The sequence below is a fragment of the Mauremys mutica genome, chromosome 22 (genome assembly GCF_020497125.1).
Source record: "Mauremys mutica isolate MM-2020 ecotype Southern chromosome 22, ASM2049712v1, whole genome shotgun sequence".
Taxonomy (NCBI): Eukaryota; Metazoa; Chordata; order Testudines; family Geoemydidae; genus Mauremys; species Mauremys mutica.
Window position 1 is genome coordinate 20,170,813 of NC_059093.1, and position 21,543 is coordinate 20,192,355.

The 21,543-nt window shown below is 44.3% G+C and overlaps 1 pseudogene; it reads right to left on the reverse strand.

Annotated features, from left to right (window-relative positions):
* Positions 1-21,543, reverse strand: part of LOC123354619 — a 72,244-nt pseudogene that overhangs the window by 5,764 nt on the left and 44,937 nt on the right.

Here is a 21,543-nt window from a genome sequence, read left to right on the forward strand (position 1 = left end):
AAATTCTTGGTGACTATTACTGTCTTGTACTTATAGATGAATCTCACTAGCCTCACTGCTGCTTGTCTGGCAGGTGTCACACTGTGGCTATATTTTACTGAAGATTATTCTGGGTTCTATACACTTAAAAGAGCATTGTAAACAAAAACTGCCTCCCCCCTGTATTTGCTGCTGTTCCAGTGTTCCACAGACATCACTATCTTCACTATTAGCCTGTTATTTCATTCTCCCGGTCCCCAATCTCCTGCCCCAGTCTGGGGAAAGTGAGTTAGGATGGCGGAGAGTGAGCGACGGGCGGGAGAGAGGGGGAAATGGAGTGAGTGGGTCAGGGCAGATCCTGGGTTGCACTTAAATTCAAAAAGTGATCATGGTTGTAAAAAAGTTGGAGACCACTGCTGTAGGATATACAATCCGGAGCGTGCACTGTTAGAGAATGCATCCCTCTTACCCTGAGGTAGATCACTGCTGTTGAGATTGCAGGAGTAAGGCGGAGCAATGCTGCCACTATCTCCCACCTCGCTGACAGTGGGAGGGGGCGCTGGATGATATGGGTATGGCACTGGCGGAATCACTACTATGTAAAAAAAAATTTTTTTTTTCAAGTCAGGTTTTCAATGGTTTTAAAACAAGTGAGCTACTAGCCAGTGCAGTTAGTATGAACTGCCATCATACTTTCTAAATGTATAGTTATCAGCTTCTGTTCTAAGGACTTAGCATTCCTTCTGGACAAATTAAAAAGTCTTTGGGATTTTTTAAAATCCCACTTTTTGTCTTATGGTTTGCATAGTTAAATTCCCTTTGGTTTGAACTGTATTATTGTGATGTTATGAGTGTGATATAATATCTCATTGAAAGGTGACAGGGCCAGAAAGAGTTAATTAACTCATAGACTGACCTGACCCATGGGTGAACCTTAAGGACTGGTTAGGAAGATATGTAAATGAACAGAGCTTTGAAATGCAAGTCTGCATTGTTAGAGGTAGAAGGGGAGATGTTTGCTCAGGTCTTGTGATGTAAGCAAACAAGTCTCGTCTATTGCTATAGTTTTAATTCAACGATCAAAAAAGGAATTTTAACATTTATGATGATGCTTGAGTGAAATAGTATTATTGTCTATGTGTCTCTTTGAAGGTTGTGGTAACCTGTATTTGAACTGTTTAATGGATAAATTACTCTGTGCTAAGTGCAAGGATATTTGGGAGAAGGAGTTAAGCCTATTGTTTTCTCAGGCCGAAAGGCTGCTGGAAATGTATAAGAACCCTGGGACACGATTCCTTCTTCATCTCAGATCTGCTTTGGGTTTCAAGAGGGGGAAACCTTAAGCCACAAGGATTGAGATCCCCAGTCACTGACTGGAGTCACCCTGAATATGGACCTTGGACTATAACCTATGGACTATTTTGTTGTGTATTTGGTTGTCATGGTTTTGTTGCTATGGCAACTGAGTTAGATTATTATGGGTTAGCTCAACCGGTTTCAACCGGCTGAGGAGCTCTCTGTATATATGTAAATAAAATGGAGGTTTTGGTTAGCTGCCTGCTCTCTGGCCTCAAGTGATTGCTTCCTACACCGGCTGCCCCAAGGATATAACACTGGCGACGAGGGTGGGATTCCGGTGCTGCTCCAGTAACAGAAGGAAGTAGAAGTTAAGGTAAAGAACAAACAAAACAAAAAAAAGCTGCTTGTTGCACTGACTGTGAAAGTGAAACTAAAAATCATGGCTACTCTGACCAGGCCCCTGGAGCCTTTTGATGAGAATACAGAGCAGTGGCATGTGTATACTGAGCGTTTTGAGCTTTTTGGTATTGCAAATGACATTACAGAAGCGAAGAAGGTGCCAATTTTCTTAACTGTTGTAGGGGCTAAAACCTACTCTCTGCTACGCAGCTTACTACACCCTGTTAAGCCTGAGACTAAATCTTACAGTGACATTGTGGAAATCCTGGGGTCTCATTTCTCCCCAAAACCACTGGTAATTGCTGAAAGATATAGGTTCCACAAAAGAGACCAAAAGGAAGATGAAACAGTTGTACAATTTGTAGCCATTTTAAAAAAGCTAGCAGAACACTGTGAATTTAAAGAAATGTTACATGATGCCCTGCGTGACAGGTTAGTGTGTGGCCTGTACAGTGAAGCTATACGGAAGCGCCTACTGACAGAGGCTCAGCTTACCTTACAGAAGGCTGTTGATATTGCTGTCTCCATGGAACTGGCTACAAGGGAGGCACAATACATCGGTGCACCCCCTAGGGTGCAAAAAGTGTCACAAGAACCGACCCACAAAACTGTGCAGAGTCAAGAATGTTACCGCTGTGGTAAGCCGGGTCACCAGGCATCAGAATGCTGGTGTAAGGACCTGGTGTGCCGACACTGTGGCAAAAAGGGACACATTGAGTGTGCCTGTAAACAAAAGAAAAAGAGGCCTGTGGTCTGGCCGACAAAAAGAGGAACCCTGCATACCCTAGAGCAGACCCAGGATGATCAAGGTGACACCTCATCGCAAGAGGAAGTGCCACTGCATGTTTTGTCTTTGGCAATGGGCTCACATGAATACTGGGTAACCCCGTTATTGGATGGCAAACGTATACGCATGGAACTGGACACCGGTGCAGCCGTCTCACTGATCTCCGAGACTGTGTATAAAGAAAAGCTACAGCATCTTCCGTTCTACTGTTCTGAAGACGTATACGGGAGAAGCTGTGCCTATGCTGGGCACTATTGATGTTAAGGTGGAGCTCAATGGACAGATGGCTAAATTGCCACTGTTTGTGGTGAGAGGTAACTACCCAGCCTTAATGGGTAGGTCTTGGCTTGGGAAGATTCAACTGAACTGGGCAGAAGTGCACCAGATGACTAAAGAAGAAACCAGTCTAACCCCTATACTAAGGAAACATGCTGCTGTTTTTGGAGATGATTTGGGAAGTATGAAGGGAATCACTGTGACATTGAACATTAAACCTGGCAGTCCACCAAAATATCTGAAAGCCCGAACTGTGCCATATGCCATCAGGCCAAAAGTTGAAGCAGACCTGGAGCGCCTGGTCACCAATGGAGTCCTAATACCAGTTACCCATAGCTCATGGGCCACTCCTATCGTTCCAATAGTGAAGAAAGATGGCTCTCTCCGGATTTGCGGTGATTTTAAAGTCACTGTCAACCCAGTGTTGTGTGCAGAGCAATACCCGCTTCCCCGCATCGATGACCTCTTCGCAGGCCTGGCTGGGGGACAAAAGTTCAGTAAGATTGATCTGAGTCAAGCATATTTACAGATGCACGTCGATGAAAAGTCCCAAGAGCTGTTGACTATTGTGACTCATAAGGGGCTTTATCGATACTGTCGTCTACCCTTCGGAATAACATCTGCTCCCGCCCTGTTCCAGAGGGCTATGGACCAGATCTTGTGTGGCTTGTCAGGAGTTCAGTGCTATCTGGATGATATCCTGGTCACTGGAAGAAATGAAGAGGATCACTTAAAGAATTTAGAGGCTACCCTACAAAGACTGGAAGAGTATGGCCTACGAGTTCGCAAAGACAAGTGTGAATTCTTCAAGCCCTCTGTTGAATATTTGGGACACATCATCGATTCTGCAGGTCTTCATAAGGCCCCTGCAAACGTTAAAGCTATTGTGGAGGCTCCCCCACCTCGAAATGTAAGCCAGCTGCGCTCGTTTCTAGGACTCCTGAACTATTATGGAAAGTTCATCTCACAGTTAGCCACACTGCTAAAACCACTTCATGAGCTCCTTGGGCAGAACAAGGCCTGGAAGTGGACTGAAGCCTGTGATGTTGCGTTTAACAAAGCTAAGGATGCATTGCTAAATTCTGAAGTTCTAACGCACTTTGATCCATCCTTACCACTGCAATTGGCCTGCGATGCCTCCCCTTATGGAGTGGGAGCAGTCGTGTCACATATTATGCCTTCAGGAGAAGAGAGACCTATTGCTTTTGCTTCACGCACTCTAAGCAAAGCAGAAACTAACTACGCCCAAATCGAACGTGAGGCATTAGGAATTGTTTTTGGAATTCGGAAGTTTCATCAGTACCTGTTTGGGCGAAAATTTACTCTTCTCACAGACCATCGACCTCTGACATCAATTTTTGGACCTTACACAGGCATTCCCCCATTAGCTGCTAGTTGTATGCAACGTTGGGCATTGTTACTTTCAGCACACACATATGAAATCAAATATCGGAAATCCACTCTACACGGCAATGCAGATGGCCTCTCAAGGTTGCCTTTGCCGGTCAAACACCAAGATAGTGCCCACAAGGAAATCTTCTACTTTGAACAGGTAGAGAATACACCCATCACTGCTACTCAAATAAAGAAGGCAACTCGCGTTGACCCAGTATTGTCCCACGTTATGGACCTGGTGATGCATGGAACATCTCGACAAACCTCTCCGGTCTCATCCGACCTTGTTCCCTACATGTCCAAGCGGACGGAGTTATCGGTCCAATCTGGTTGTTTGTTGTGGGGGAGACGTGTCATTATTCCACCACTACTGAGATCACAGATGTTAGAACAGCTACATTCCGGTCACTGTGGAATAGTGCGCATGAAGGAAATTGCACGAAGCTATTTTTGGTGGCCTGGACTGGACAGCGCTATTGAAGAGAAGGCAAAAGCTTGTATGTCATGTCAGGGTGTGAGGAATGCACCCCAGTGGGCACCCCTACACCCATGGGACTGGCCTGAAAACCCGTGGCAACGTATTCACGTTGACTTTGCTGGCCCCCTTGAAGGAAGCATGTTCTTGGTGGCAATAGATGCCCATTCTAAATGGCCAGAAGTCTCTATAATGCAGTCCACTTCTGCAGAGAGTACTATCCAAAAACTACGAGGACTCTTTAGTCGTTTTGGTCTGCCAGAACAACTTGTGAGCGACAACGGACCGCAGTTCGTTTCTCAGGAGTTTCAAAATTTTATGAAAGCAAATGGGATACACCACATCACGTCAGCACCATATCATCCGTCCACCAACGGATTAGCTGAAAGATTTGTGCAGACAATGAAAAACGCTTTGAAATCAGCAAGGGGCCAACACTCCATTCAAAAGCGTCTGGATACCTTTTTACTTTCCTACAGAAACACACCTCATGCTACGACCCACGCATCTCCGGCCTTTCTAATGATGGGACGACAGCTGCGCACTTGCTTTGATCTGCTGAAACCTTCTGAATCCCGACAAATTGTGCAACATCAGCAGCAATATCAAGTCATCAGACGGGCACCCAGAGCAAAAGACCGAACCTTTAGCCCGGGACAGCCAGTTTTGGCTCGGAATTATACTTCCAGAGCTAAAGGATATAACATATTTCTAAAAGGACTTTTGGCAACTACAAGCTCATCTCTACTGTGTATCTGAACCTCAATAATTGAATTCAAGTCTGTCTGTATATTGATCTTTTAACCAACACTCTCTCTCTTTTCCTTTTTAGTAAATTTTAGCTTAGTTAATAAGAATTGGCTATAGCGTGTATTTTGGGTAACATCTAAGTTATAATTGGACCTGGGTATGTGGCTGATCCTTTGGGATTGGAAGAACCTTTTCTTTCATATGATGAAGTAAGATTTTCAGGAATCATCATCATATCTGACGGGTGTGTCTGGACGGAGGCCTGAGGCTGGGTACTTTAAGGGAACTGCGTGGTTTGGACTTCTAAGTGACCAGTGAGGTGCTATAGAAGCTGTTTTGTGCTGGTTAGTAAATCTAAGTATTGGAATAACCACCAGCATTTGGGGTTTTGTCTGCCCCGTTTGGTTTGCAGTTCACCCTGATTGAGTGACCTCAGCTGGCTCCCACGGGCAGCACTGTCACAATTACCTACTCTCATTACAGTCAAGACAAGAGACATGACTAACTCAAACAACTTCATAAGACAAATCTCTGCGTATCCTTTGTGCATTTGAAGGCTTCCTAATGGAAGTTAGGTGCCTAAATACCTTTAAGGAAGTGAGCCTTTGTGTATAGTCAGCTTCACTTCTTCCCCTGCATAGTCAGTTTTAATAATTGGAGATATAACTATCTCCTAGAACTGGAAGGGACCTTGAAAGGTCATCGAGTCCAGACCCCTGCCTTCATTAGCAGGACCAAGTACTGATTTTTGCCCCAGACTCCTAAGTGCCCCCCCGTTTGAACTCTCAACCCTGGCTTTAGCAAGCCAATGCTCAAACCACTGAGCTATCCCTACTGTATAAGCAGCAGTTTTTTAAAGAGTTAGGGAAGTGTGATTATGAAACTCACAAAAAATGACTGCAAGGTTCAGGGTAGGGACAGTAGCTGAAATTACTGTATAAGCGTTTTTAAACTGACTAGATTCCAAGTGGCCCAGGCCCCTTGAAACAAACAGTTTATTTGTTTGTATAAGTTTATTTGTAACATCACCAAGTGGCTAACCCACATAGCGCAGTGGTAATCAGAACTGCAAGCATGCAGTGATCACATAAAGTAACTTAACCATCATGTAAACAAAACAATGACCTATGAATTGAGATGGTTGGTATGGGAGAGGGGAAAAGGAACGAGACTAGAGCAAAAGTAAGAATCCATGGAAGGTGAATGAAATTAGAGAGTACGGAAATTTGAGAGCATGGAAAAACTCTCATATGGAGAGATTCAGATTATTTATTTTAGAAAGCAGATGACAGAGTGGCTACGATTAATGTTCTCTATATAAAATAATGCTCTAGAGAAGGTAGCTAAGGAACTTCTCTTGTCCTTGTCTCATAACTTAAGGGGGGGAGAGACAAAAGGTAAAGGTGACAAATTTAAAACATAAAAACAAAATATTTTGTCACACAATGAACAGTTAGGCTGTGGAACTCATTGCCACAGAAAGACACTGAGGCAAAGAAGTAGCAAGGTTCAAAGAGGGATCAGACATTTACATGGATATCAAAATATCCAGAATTAGGATAAAAGCTTTGGATGGGTGTGACAAAGTTGGACTGATCTTAATGTTTCCTCTGAATACTGTGTGGGTGCCTCAGTTTCCCCTATGCATTTCTTAAGTCTCTAGGTGGTGGGATAAAGGCCAGTGTGCATAAATCACTGACACTCTGTCTCCATGGCAACTAATGGCCAGGCCCTTCCCCCCTGCAAGGGGATGCTAAAGGTGTGGGTGAACAAAAAGATCAGGTGACCTCCTGGCCTGGGAAAGGAACTCAGCAGAGGAGATGGGGCTGGAGGGGTTTTCAGTTTTGGGAGCTGGCTGGGGACGAGGACTGAGGGCAGATTCAGGCTAAATGAATCATAGAATCATAGTGTATCAGGGTTGGAAGGGACCGCAGGAGGTCATCTAGTCCAACCCCCTGCTCAAAGCAGGACCAATTCCCAAACAAGTCATCCCAGCCAGGGCTTTGTCAAGTCTGACCTTAAAAACCTCTAAGGAAGGAGAGTCCACCACTTCCCTAGATAACCCATTCCAGTGCTTCACCACCCTCCTAGTGAAAAAGTTTTTCCTAATATCCAACCTAAACCTCTCCCACTGCAACTTGAGACCATTGCTCCTTGTTCTGTCATCAGGTACCACTGAGAAAAGTCTAGATCCATCCTCTTTGGAACCCCCTTTCAGGTAGCCAAAAGCAGCTATCAAATCCCCCCTCATTCTTCTCTTCTGCAGACAAAATAATCCCAGTTCCCTCCGCCTCTTCTCATAAGTCTCTCAGCCCCTCCTCGTAAGTCATGTGTGCCAGCCCCCTAATCATTTTTGTTGCCCTCCGCTGGACTCTTTCCAATTTCTCCACATCCTTCTTGTAGTGTGGGGCCCAAAACTGGACACAGTACTCTAAATGAGGCCTCACCAGTGCTGAGTAGAGGGGAATGATCACATCCCTCGATCTGCTGGAAATGCCCCTACTTATACAACCCAAAATGCCATTAGCTTTCTTGGCACCAAGGCCACACTGTTGATTGATATCCAGCTTCTCGTCCACTGTAACCCCTAGGTGCTTTTCTGCAGAACTGCTGCCTAGCCATTCGGTCCCTAGTCTGTAGCAGTGCATGGGATTCTTCCGTCCTAAGTGCGGGACTCTGCACTTGTCCTTGCTGAACCTCATCAGGTTTCTTTTGGCCCAATCCCCTAATTTGTCTAGGTCCTACTGTAGCCTATCCCTACCCTCCAGCATATCTACCATTCCTCCCAGTTTAGTGTCATCTGCAAACTTGCTGAGAGTGCAGCAAGTGGAAACAGCAATTAAGATCTTTTATGGAGTTGGGTAGCTGGAGCCAATGAAAGCCACCACACAAGGTACTAGGCCAATGAGCAGCTAACCCATGTGGGCTGAGGGATTTCCCTAGGGATTGATTGCAAGTACAGTGACCCAGGCATTAACTGGTTGCAGCTGTGTGTACTAGAGGTAGAAAAATGAGGAAGTGAGCAGGAATCCTGCAGTTGTGGGGAGTAGAGACAGAGGTGCTTGGCTGGAAAGGTAGGTGTGGAAATTGTGAGCAAGCAAAGTGTCAGCTTTGTTCCTATTGTGTTCAGGAAAACAGGACATTGGTCCTGTCATAAATAGTTAGTTAAGGGTTAAGTTTCCACCTGTAAAGGGTTAACACATAGTACCTGGTGAACACCTGACCTGAGGACCAATCAGGGAAGAGAATTTAAAATTCCTAGGAGGGAACTTTTTCTCTCTGTTCGTGTGTGTGTTGTTCTTAGCCGTTTGGAGTTACAAGGGTCCAGATGTTTAATCAAGTCTTCTGCAAGTTTCCATCTTTCTGAACTAATTTCTTCTAGTCAAGATCATAGAATCATAGAATCATAGAATCTCAGGGTTGGAAGGGACCTCAGGAGGTCATCTAGTCCAAACCCCTGCTCAAAGCAGGACCAAACCCAACTAAATCATCCCAGCCAGGGCTTTGTCAAGCCTGACCTTAAAAACCTCTAAGGAAGGAGATTCCACTACCTCCCTAGGTAACCCATTCCAGTTCTTCACCACCCTACTAGTGAAAAAGTTTTTCCTAATATCCAGCCTAAACCTCCCCCTCTGCAACTTGAGACCATTAATCCTTGTTCTGTCATCTTCTACCACTGAGAACAGTCTAGATCCATCCTCTTTGGAACCCCCTTTCAGATAGTTGAAAGCAGCTATCAAATCCCCCCTCATTCTTCTCTTCTGCAGGCTAAACAATCCCAGTTCCCTCAGCCGCTCCTCATATGTCATGTGCTCCAGCCCCCTAATCATTTTTGTTGCCCTCCGCTGGACTCTCTCCAATTTATCCACATCCTTCTTGTAGTGTGGGGCCCAAAACTGGACACAGTACTCTAAATGAGGCCTCACCAGTGCTGAGTAGAGGGGAATGATCACATCCCTCGATCTGCTGGAAATGCCCCTACTTATACAACCCAAAATGCCATTAGCCTTCTTGGCAACAAGGGCACACTGTTGACTCATATTCAGCTTTTCGTCCACCATAACCCCTAGGTCCTTTTCTGCAGAACTGCTGCCCAGCCATTCGGTCCCTAGTCTGTATCAGTGCATGGGATTCTTCCGTCCTAAGTGCAGGACTCTGCACTTGTCCCTGTTGAACCTCATCATATTTCTTTTGGCCCAATCCTCTACTGTGTCTAGGTCCCTCTGTATCCTATCCCTACCCTCCAGCGTATCAACCACTCCTCCCAGTTTAGTGTCATCTGCAAACTTGCTAAGGGTGCAGTCCACACCATCCTCCAGATCGTTAATGAAGATATTGAATAAAACCGGCCCCAGCACCGACCCTTGGGGCACTCCACTTGATACCGGCTGCCAACTAGACATGGAACCATTGAGCACTACCCATTGAGCCCGACCATCTAGCCAGTTTTCTATCCACCTTACCGTCCATTCATCCAGCCCATACTTCTTTAACTTGCTGGCAAGAATACTGTGGGAGACTGTATCAAAAGCTTTGCTAAAGTCCAGAAATAGCACATCCACTGCTTTCCCCTCATCCACAGAGCCGGTTATCTCGTCATAGAAGGCAATTAGGTTAGTCAGGCATGACTTGCCCTTGGTGAATCCATGCTGACTGTTCCTGATCACTTTCCCCTCCTTTAAGTGGTTCAGGATTGATTCCTTGAGGACCTGTTCCATGATTTTTCCAGGGACTGAGGTGAGACTGACTGGCCTGTAGTTCCCTGGATCTTCCTTCTTCCCTTTTTTAAAGATGGGCACTACATTAGCTTTTTTCCAGTCATCCGGGACCTCCCCCGATCGCCATGATTTTTCAAAGATAATGGCCAATGGCTCTGCAATCTCATCGGCCAACTCCTTTAGCACCCTCGGATGCAGCGCATCCAGCTCCATGGACTTGTGCTCGTCCAGCTTTCCTAAATAGCCCCGAACTACTTCTTTCTCCACAGAGAGCTGGTCACCTCCTCCCCATATCGTGCTGCAGAGTGCAGCTGTCTGGGAGCTGACCTTGTCTGTGAAGACAGAGGCAAAAAAAGCATTGAGTACACTAGCTTTCTCCACATCCTCTGTCACTAGGTTCCCTCCCTCATTCAGCAAGGGGCCCACACTTTCCTTGACTTTCTTCCTGTTGCTAACATACCTAAAGAAACCCTTCTTGTTACTCCTAACATCTCCGGCTAGCTGCAACTCCAAGTGTGATTTGGCCTTCCTGATTTCACACCTGCATGCCTGAACAATACTTTTATACTCCTCCCTGGTTATTTGTCCAATCTTCCACTTCTTGTAAGCTGTTCTTTTGTGTTTAAGACGAGCAAGGATTTCACTGTTAAGCCAAGCTGGTCGCCTGCCATATTTACTTTTCTTCCTACACATCGGGATGGTTTGTTCCTGCAACCTCAATAAGGTTTCTTTGAAATACAGCCAGCTTTCCTCGACTCCTTTCCCCGTCATGTTATTCTCCCAGGGGACCTTGCCCATCAGTTCCCTGAGGGAGTCGAAGTCTGCTTTTCTGAAGTCCAGGGTCTCTGTTCTACTGCTTTCCCTTTTTCCTTGTGTCAGGATCCTGAACTCGACCATCTCATGGTCACTGCCTCCCAGGTTCCCATCCACTATTGCTTCCTCTACTATTTCTTCCCTGTTTGTGAGCAGCAGGTCAAGAAGAGCTTTTCCCCTAGTTGGTTCCTCCAGCACTTGCACCAGGAAATTGTCCCCTACACTTTCCAGAAACTTCCTAGATTGTCTGTGCACTGCTGTATTGCTCTCCCAGCAGATATCGGGGTGATTAAAGTCACCCATGAGAACCAGGGCCTGTGATCCAGCAACTTCTGTTAGTTGCTGGAAGAAAGCCTCGTCCACCTCATCCCCCTGGTCCGGTGGTCTGTAGCAGACTCCCACCACGACATTACCCTTGTTGTTCATACTTCTAAATTTAATTCAGAGACACTCAGGTTTTTCTGCAGTTTCATACTGGAGCTCTGAGCAGTCATACTGCTCTCTTACGTACAATGCAACTCCCCCACCTTTTCTGCCCTGCCTGTCCTTCCTGAACAGTTTATATCCATCCATGACAGTACTCCAATCATGTGAGTTATCCCACCAAGTCTCTGTTATTCCAATTACATCATAATTCCCTGACTGTGCCAGGACTTCTAGTTCTCCCTGCTTGTTCCCCAGGCTTCTTGCATTTGTGTATAGGCACTTAAGGTAACTCGCTGATTGTCCCGCTTTCTCGGTCTGAGACAGGAGTCCTCCCCTCTTGCAGTCTCCTGCTTGCGCTTCCTCCCGGTATCCCACTTCCCCACTTACCTCGGGGCTTTGGTCTCCTTCCCCCAGTGAACCTAGTTTAAAGCTCTCCTCACTAGGTTAGCCAGCCTGCTTGCAAAGATGCTCTTCCCTAGTGAGTATTAGAAAGGTACTTTGTGTCCTCATCTAATAATCCTATGTTTGCAATTCTGTGTGTTTGTTATTGATTATTCTTAATTCTACCTGTATTGTTTGTACTGAGAGGGAGAGAGGATTCTCTCCAGAAATTAGTAAGGTTATACCCTATGAATGTCCAGCTTGGACTCATAGAGATTGTGTATTTTCTTGTTTTTCTTTTAATAAATTCTTTCTATAAAGATTTGATTAAATCCCTTCTACTGTGGATACAGGGGGAGGGGGCTAAGAAACTCTCTCTCGGTGGTGAGACAAGCTTATCTCCGGGCAGAGAGGGGAAGGAGGAAACGGGGAGGTTTCTCCCTCTGTGAGTTGGTTTGTGTTTCCCCAGGGAACGTCTTGGAAAGAGGAGGGGGGAAAACAGGGGTGTCCCGGCCCACGTAATTTGACCGGGTGATGGCAGCAAAAAGGGGACCTACCCTAGGATTTTAGGGTGGGGGGATACATGCTGGTCCTCAACTTGAAACCCCCCAATTTCAAGTGAGGGTGAGACCATGACAGGTGCAATCTCTATTTACAAAGAATGTACACAAAGAAATACCTGATCCATGTCACCAATTTCAACTCCTTACAGCCAAGCCTTGCATATCGGCTAGGCACTTGTGCTGAGGCAACAATATTAAACTTTGTGCTTCAGGGCTTAAGCCAATCTCTATTAGAGACAAGGATGGGACCTGATGCTGGGGGCAGATTAACCCACATCTGCCCACTGCACCTACACCTTCCCATGACGCATCTGGAACCAGCTACTGTCCAAGACAGGATACCAGACTAGATGGGCGCAGTTCCTATGCAAGTTAGGGAGCCATCAATGTTTGTTTGTGCTGAAGAGGGACTCCCAAGGAGATGTAAACCTTGCTTGTCAGTGCTCCCTCCAAAATGTGATCCATGCCTGCGGGAGGTCCACCGGAGCTGCGGGACCAGCGGACCCTCTGCAGGCACGTCTGCAGGAGGTCCACCGGAACCGCGGGACCGGCGACCGCCAGAGCGCCCCCCCGCGGCGTGCCGCCCTGCTTGGGGCAGCACAGTTCCTAGAGCCGCCCCTGTTCATAGCGAAGTGAACCACATTCTATGGAAATACCTCGAAGCACTCATCAGCATGGGGGGCGGGGAGGGGGAGAAGGGAGAAGGAGTAGAACCTGAAATTTACAGTTTTGTATCTAACACTCTACCTGGCCTCCTAGCAGAAGAAGGGGATTCCAGGATGGGCTGAACTGCAGTCTGTGGGGGAATGGGTGTGGTAACATTGTCTTGAGTTGATGTTGCCACGCTGGAGGAAAAGACTGTTGCTGGAGCATTATTAACACAAGAGGAGGTTGAGATCTCTGCAGATTTCTCCATCACCTGCAAAAGAGCCAGGAGAGTTTTCAATACACTGCCAACTTTGATTTAAAAAAAAAACAAAACAAGAAACCCACATCTCTGAAATACTACCTGGGTCTGATAGTTTTCCTATCTATTTAGGCTGAGATACTCAGAGGAGCATAAAGGAATTAGGAGTCCAATTCCAGCCTAAAATCCTGCAGAGAATATGGACCAGTGACCCCCCCTCCCCATTTTGATTTCAATGATATCAATATTTGTATTGTGCTGGGAGTCTACATGGCATTTTACATCATAACACACTATGCAAAAAACTCCACCATCTCCACGAGGGCTTATCATATTAAATGAACAAACGCAATATGTCCACTACACAGGGATGCTATCCTGAGAGTTCACATATATATTCTGAAGGAATTCATGCAGCAATTGAGTAATCACCAATATCACTTCACTTCTAGTGTTTAAATCGAGCGCACAGCTACAGTACTGTGTAATTTCTTTTTAAAAAAATTATTCCAGCAACAGCGAGTGAGTGTGTGTGTGATGGGGGGCAGAGGGGAAATTATGTAAATTTAATGCAGTTCAGGCCAAATCCTGCTTCCTCGCTGACTCAAGTAAGACTATCAACGTCAACGGGACTACTATCATCATAAAGCAAGTAGGCTTTAGCCCCAACCCTGTGAACATAGGTAGGCAGACCACCTCTTTAGAGCAGAAAGGGTTATTTTTGTTTTCCTTCATTCATTTTTCAACTTTTCATTGTCACATGTGACTTAATGGTCTATGATTGAGATTACCTTCTGGGAATCTTGAGGTGAGACAGAACCTGTCCCTCTGTAGGGATATTAAAGAAGGTTTATATTAAACATGGTTTATATGAAAAATGACTTATTGTTAATTGATGCCTTATAACTAATGGTTTATGTTAAAAGTAAATTTGTGATTCTAACCTGCAAGCCACCAGCTGTGTCTGTGTGAAGCCTGCTCAAAGAAATACTTTGTATAAAACTTGTTAAACATTAATTAACTCTAAGTAAGCCAAAACAGTAGCTGTTATAGTGTATAAATAGAGACCCCCACCCTCTGAAAGTTTTCATCTCACTTTATCTTTGATTGTTAAAAGACAGGGAGTCTCACATAAATTGGTAACACCCCAAAAGGTAAAGAGACAGTGAAATAGATGTAATTAATCATAGAATTCAAGATCAGAAGGGACCATTATGATCATCTAGTCTGACCTCCTGCAAGATGCAGGCCACATAAGCCGATCCACCCACTCCTGAACTAATTCTCTCCCTTGACTCTGCTGTTGAATGCTCCAAATCGTGATTTAGAGACTTCAAGTAGCAGATAATTCACCAGTAAGCGACCCCTGCCCCATGCTTCGGAGGAAGTCGAAAAACCTCCAGGGCCACTGCCAATCTATCCTGGAGGAAAATTCCTTCCCGACCCCAAATATGGCAATCAGCTGAACCCCGAGCATGCGGGCAAGACTCTCCAGCCAGACCCTCTGGAAAGGGCTAACAATATCCCAACATTGACCTTTTGTACTAATTACCAGTGTGGCACGTTATTGACCTATTGACTAAACCCGTTATCCTATCATACCATCCCCTCCATAAACTTATCCAGCTTAATCTTAAAGTCATGGAGGTCCTTCGCCCCCACTGTTTCCCTCGGTAGGCTGTTCCAGAATTGCACTCCTCTGATGGTTAGAAACCTTCGTCTAAATTCAAGCCTAAATTTCCTAACTGACAATTTATATCCATTTGTCCTCGTGTCCACATTAGCACTGAGCTGAAATAATTCCTCTCCTTCCCTGGTATTTATCCCTCTGATATATTTAAAGAGTGCAATCATATCTCCTCTTGTCCTTCTTTTGGTTAAGGAAAACAAACCGAGCTCCTCAAGTCTCCTTTCATACGACAGGCCTTCCATTCCTCGGATCATTCTAGTGGCCCTTCTTTGTACTCGTTCCAGTTTGAATTCATCCTTCTTAAACATGGGAGACCAAAACTGCACACAATACTCCAAATGAGGTCTTACCAACGCCTTATATAACGGGACTAGCACCTCCTTATCTCTACTAGAAATACCTCGCCTAATGCATCCCAAGACCGCATTAGCTTTTTTAACGGCCACATCACATTGCTTACTCATAGTCATCCTACGATCAACCAGGACTCCTAGGTCCTTCTCCTCCTCCGTTACTTCCAACTGGTGCGTCCCCAGCTTATAACTAAAGTTCTTGTTAGTCATAACCTTACACTTCTCACTATTGAATTTCATCTTGTTATTAATACTCCAGTTTACAAGGTCATCCAAATCTCCCTGGAGGATATCCCGATCCTTTTCCGAATTGGCAATACCTCCCAACTTGGTGTCATCTGCAAACTTTATCAGCCCACTCCTACTTTTGGTTCCGAGGTCAGCGATAAATAGATTAAATAAAATCGGACCCAAAACCGAACCTTGAGGAACTCCACTGGTAACCCCCCTCCAACCCGACAGATCACCCTTCAATACGACCCTCTGCAGTCTCCCCTTTAACCAGCTCCTTATCCACCTCTGGATTTTCATTTCGATCCCCATCTTTTCCAATTTAACCAGTAATTCCTCATGCGGTACCGTATCAAACGCCTTACTGAAATCAAGATATATTAGGTCCACCGCTTTTCCCTTGTCTAAAAAATCTGTTACTTTCTCAAAGAAGGAGATCAGGTTGGTTTGACACGATCTACCTTTCGTAAAACCATGCTGTAATTTGTCCCAGTTGCCATCGGCCTCAAGGTCCGTAACCACTCTCTCCTTTATAATTTTTTCCATGACTTTGCATACTACAGATGTTAAACTAACAGGCCTGTAGTTACCCGGGTCACTTTTTTTCCCCTTCTTGAATATAGGAACTATATTAGCTAATCTCCAGTCGAACGGTACAATCCCTGAGTTTAGAGATTTATTAAAAATCATCGCTAACGGGCTTGCAATTTCACTCGCCAATTCCCTTAATATTCTAGGATGAAGATTATCCGGGCCCCCCGATTTACTTCCGTTAAGCTGTTCAAGTTTGGCTTCTACCTCAGATACCGTAATGTCTACCCCCATATCTTCATTCCCATCAGTCCCTCTACCACTATTCCTTAGCCCTTCATTAGCCTCATTAAAGACCGAGGCAAAATATTTGTTTAGATATTGTGCCATGCCAAGATTATCCCTAATCTCCACTCCGTCTAAAGTTTTAAGCGGTCCCACTTCTTCCTTCCTGTTAAGATAGAGAATGTATGTGAATGAATGGTTAGGGAGTTACCAGCCTGAAGAATTCAGTGTCGGCTGAAGAAGGTGTCAAGTGGGATCAACCAGAGGACCCCCGGAGGGCAAACTGGAATCCACCCACCACACCTCAAAGGAAGGAAAAACAAAGCATCTGACAACATGGAGCCAACCACCTGCTGATTGATTTAGCAACAGCAAAATGAAGCAACTCTCATGAACTGACATAGGAATTAATTCCTATAAAACTGGACTCTAAAGACTGAGGACTTTGAGTCTATGGTTCTGCTGCCAGCCTCCAGGAGCATCAGATGCATCTGACACAGACTCGGCTCCATCCTCATGACCAAGATACCTGGCCAGTAACTTGGCATGAGCAACATCTAGGCTGGTAACTATAACATCTATACAAAACCTGAATGAATGATTGTGTGGATGAATATATGTGTGTGTGTGTGTGTGTGTATAAGGAATAAGTAGTAATAGAAATAAGTATTAAAACAACATTGTTTACTGTTGTCTTTTATTTTGTTATGGTATTTACAATAAATGTGGCATCTTTGCCTTATCCCTTTTAATAAGATCCTGCTATTTTTTATTGGTATAACATTTTGGTGGAGAATAGCGAAAGGGGGATTATTGGTATTTTTGCCTCACTTATTGTAAACCAATCTGTGTGCACACAAACCGGCTCTACAGAGCATGGTTCTATTCCTGGTTAACCAAAACCTGCTGGCCCCCGTGTGGGTAGCAGGAACATATAGAGCTCATAAAATTGTTAACTAAACCTGCTGGCCTCCGTGAAGGTAGTAGGAAACTTAAAATTGTTAACAAAACCTGCTGGCCTCCGTGAAGGTAGCAGAGAAATAAAAAAAAATCAGGGGCAACAAGAGGGTCCCAGGGACCAGACAGTGCTGCTCACTGAACAAAATTTAAAATGTTTAAGAAAAGGCAAGGGAAAACAGTCCCAGAGGAAGAAATGAAGTCAAAAGTAGCTTCTACCTCACCTTTTATTAAAGAGATAATGCCTTTTCAACAAATCCTTCAAAGATATGGGAACAGTCCTTGGACTGAACAAGCCCTTGCAGATATCTGCACCATTTCGGGCCTAGAGGATAGATTGGCCCAATATATCCTCATATGTAAATCCCCAAATGCAGTAAAAAGAGATGCTGCAGGGATCTGGCTGCTGTGGAAGGCTTGTAATGACAGCTACCTCCACCTAGCAGCCTGTAAAGAGGAGAAAATATCTCTAAAAGAAAAACTATCCCAATTGAAAAAAGGGGTAGAAAATTGGAAAGTAATGGCACATTGGGAAAAAGAGGCTTGGGACCCCCGGGAAACGTGGGAAGAAAATATGTGAAACAACCATTGTAAGCTGCTCTTTTAGGAATTAGGGGTTATAGTGCTTAATATTTACCAATTTGGTTTTGTTGTCCTTGGTTGTTGTTCACAACTGTTGGGAAAATGTTTAAGAAAACACTGTCTAAAGAGATCCTTAAAAACAAACAAACAAAACAACAAATTGGCTAGGTACCTATTAATATATAAACCCTCAACTCCGATGAAAAAGAAAGCAGCTGCAGTTTGGCTTCTATGGGAAACCTGTAATAAGGTATTCCTTCAATTGGCTAAATGTAAAAACAAAAAACTGCATCAAGATTTTCAAGCCTCTGCTGCAAAAGCAGAGAAATAAAAATGTATGTAGTACCCAAACCCAGTTAGATGCCCTTAAGGTTGGGTACAGAGTGTTAAAACAGCACTCTCAAATCCTACAACAGCAGTAACATCAGAAGAAAAAACATTTGAGACCCCAGAAGGGGCAGGTTTTTGGGACCCCTCTCGAGAGTGGGAAGGGGAATATTTGGGTAGATTCCTCCTCCCAGGGCCAGAATGCCATTGCAACAGTAACAACAGTGCCTGCTTCTGCCTCAGACCTCCAGGCCATGGCAAAGTGGCTGGGAATTTAAAAATGAAATAATTTTTTTTCACCACGTAATTAGCATTTGTGCAGCCCCAAGTACCAAACACACTGTGGCAGAGTCTAAGCAGGGTCTGCTATGTGGAAGCACTGTGCTAATTTATGTCTAAGCTTCTATCTTTCAGGCTCTAAAACCAGAACATCAGAAGAGCTGGTACCAGCTGAAGAGTTATAAAATACCATGGTTATAGTGTCGCGACAAAGTCTGTGTTCAGTGTTCTGTGTTGCATGGTCTCTGTTGCATGTTCTGTGTCTGTCTCTAGTGGTGTCCTGTGCTAGCATTGGGTTAAAAAAAAAATACTACACTAGACAGAGCAAATGTCTTTTTCTCTCTCTACTTCCCCCATGTCCATCCAACTTATCAATCACCACTTGTGTCCAAAAGACTTTGGTCCCCAGTGCATCCGGTTTATTTTTTGTTAGGTTTTCCACACTTTTCTCTATACACTCTGGATCTACTTCCCCAAGTCAAAAAGGGTAGTACTTGGGTCCCCATAACCTGTAAGACCTTGGCCCATAATTGCAGGGCCCCATCTTTCAGGTCCCCAAAAACCTCTTAAGTACAACTGTTAAAAATAGGGAATTCTGCAACATTTTAGCAAATAAATGTTAGTTTAAGTCCAAATCAGCTTAAACCTTGCATGACAACTGTGGTCCTCCTACAAAATCTTATTTCTTGTGTGTGCTTAAGAACCTCAGAAACTTTTATTGTTTGATGGCTATTGCAGCATCAAACTTGGACCTCATCTTATGTGTCAATGTACCCAATTATTGTAATGGTTATGGTTTTATTGTATTCCCAATTATAATAACTATAATTGTTTGGATTTGTGTTTAGGTTATATCTGGTGTTTAGTCAATTGTAATGGTTTTAGTTATATTCACCTGGTTATAATTGTTTGGTTTGTTTACAACAGATCACCTGTGCCCTACCATGACAACAACTACTGTAATAATCATAGATTAAGGGGCAGAGTGTTATCAGCCCCCCCGCCAGTAAATGAAAGTAAATGCAATGTCACTACTGTTTTTACTAAACAAATTACAACCTACCACTGGTATGATATATTCTCTGGATGGTCCCCAACCACCACTGGCATCCTATCAGTAATGCTACATCCCTTAATAGTTGTCTTGGTATTGAATTTTATTTGTATTATAAAAATGTTTCGCATGTGCTTTTGGATAAAAAAAAATGTACAATCGATAGGACTCACAAACCCATGTTCAGAGAATCATAGAATCATAGAATCTCAGGGTTGGAAGGGACCTCAGGAGGTCATCTAGTCCAACCCCCTGCTCAAAGCAGGACCAAACCCAACTAAATCATCTCAGCCAGGGCTTTGTCAAGCCTGACCTTAAAAACCTCTAAGGAAGGAGATTCCACTACCTCCCTAGGTAACCCATTCCAGTTCTTCACCACCCTACTAGTGAAAAAGATTTTCCTAATATCCAGCCTAAACCTCCCCCTCTGCAACTTGAGACCATTACTCCTTGTTCTGTCATCTTCTACCACTGAGAACAGTCTAGATCCATCCTCTTTGGAACCCCCTTTCAGGTAGTTGAAAGCAGCTATCAAATCCCCCCTCATTCTTCTCTTCTGCAGACTAAACAATCCCAGTTCCCTCAGCCTCTCCTCATAAGTCATGTGCTCCAGCCCCCTAATCATTTTTGTTGCCCTCCGCTGGACTCTCTCCAATTTATCCACATCCTTCTTGTAGTGTGGGGCCCAAAACTGGACACAGTACTCCAAATGAGGCCTCACCAGTGCTGAGTAGAGGGGAATGATCACATCCCTCGATCTGCTGGAAATGCCCCTACTTATACAACCCAAAATGCCATTAGCCTTCTTGGCAACAAGGGCACACTGTTGACTCATATTCAGCTTTTCGTCCACCGTAACCCCTAGGTCCTTTTCTGCAGAACTGCTGCCCAGCCATTCGGTCCCTAGTCTGTAGCAGTGCATGGGATTCTTCCGTCCTAAGTGCAGGACTCTGCACTTGTCCTTGTTGAACCTCATCATATTTCTTTTGGCCCAATCCTCTAATTTGTCTAGGTCCCTCTGTATCCTAGCCCTACCCTCCAGCGTATCAACCACTCCTCCCAGTTTAGTGTCATCTGCAAACTTGCTAAGGGTGCAGTCCACACCATCCTCCAGATCGTTAATGAAGATATTGAACAAAACCGGCCCCAGCACCGACCCTTGGGGCACTCCACTTGATACCGGCTGCCAACTAGACATGGAACCATTGATCACTACCCGTTGAGCCCGACCATCTAGCCAGTTTTCTATCCACCTTACCGTCCATTCATCCAGCCCATACTTCTTTAACTTGCTGGCAAGAATACTGTGGGAGACTGTATCAAAAGCTTTGCTAAAGTCCAGAAATAGTACATCCACTGCTTTCCCCTCACAGTACCTTCTTTTAAACAGGTTACATAGAAAGTGACACTAACAAGAATATGTATATCGTAGTGCCAAAAGGGGGATTATGTAGGGATATTAAATAAGGTTTATATTAAACATGGTTTATATGAAAAATTACTTATTGTTAATTAATGCCTTATAACTAAAGGTTTATGTTAAAAGTAAATTTGTGATTCTAACCTGCAAGCCACCAGCTGTGTCTGTGTGAAGCCTGCTCAAAGAAATACTTTGCATAAAACTTGTTAAACATTAATTAACTCTAAGTAAGCCAAAATAGTAGCTGTTATAGTGTATAGAGACCCCCACCCTCTGTAAGTTTAAAGAAATACTTTGTATAAAACTTGTTAAACATTAATTAACTCTAAGTAAGCCAAAACAGTAGCTGTTATAGTGTATAAATAGAGACCCCCACCCTCTGTAAGTTTTCATCTCACTTTATCTTTGATTGTTAAAAGACAGGGAGTCTCACATAAATTGGTAACACCCCAAAAGGTAAAGAGACAGTGAAATAGATGTAATTAAGATAGAGAATGTATGTGAATGAATGGTTAGGGAGTTACCAGCCTGAAGAATTCAGTGTCGGCTGAAGAAGGTGTCAAGTGCGATCAACCAGATGACCCCCGGAGGGCAAACTGGAATCCACCCACCACACCTCAAAGGAAGGAAAAACAAAGCATCTGACAACATGGAGCCAACCACCTG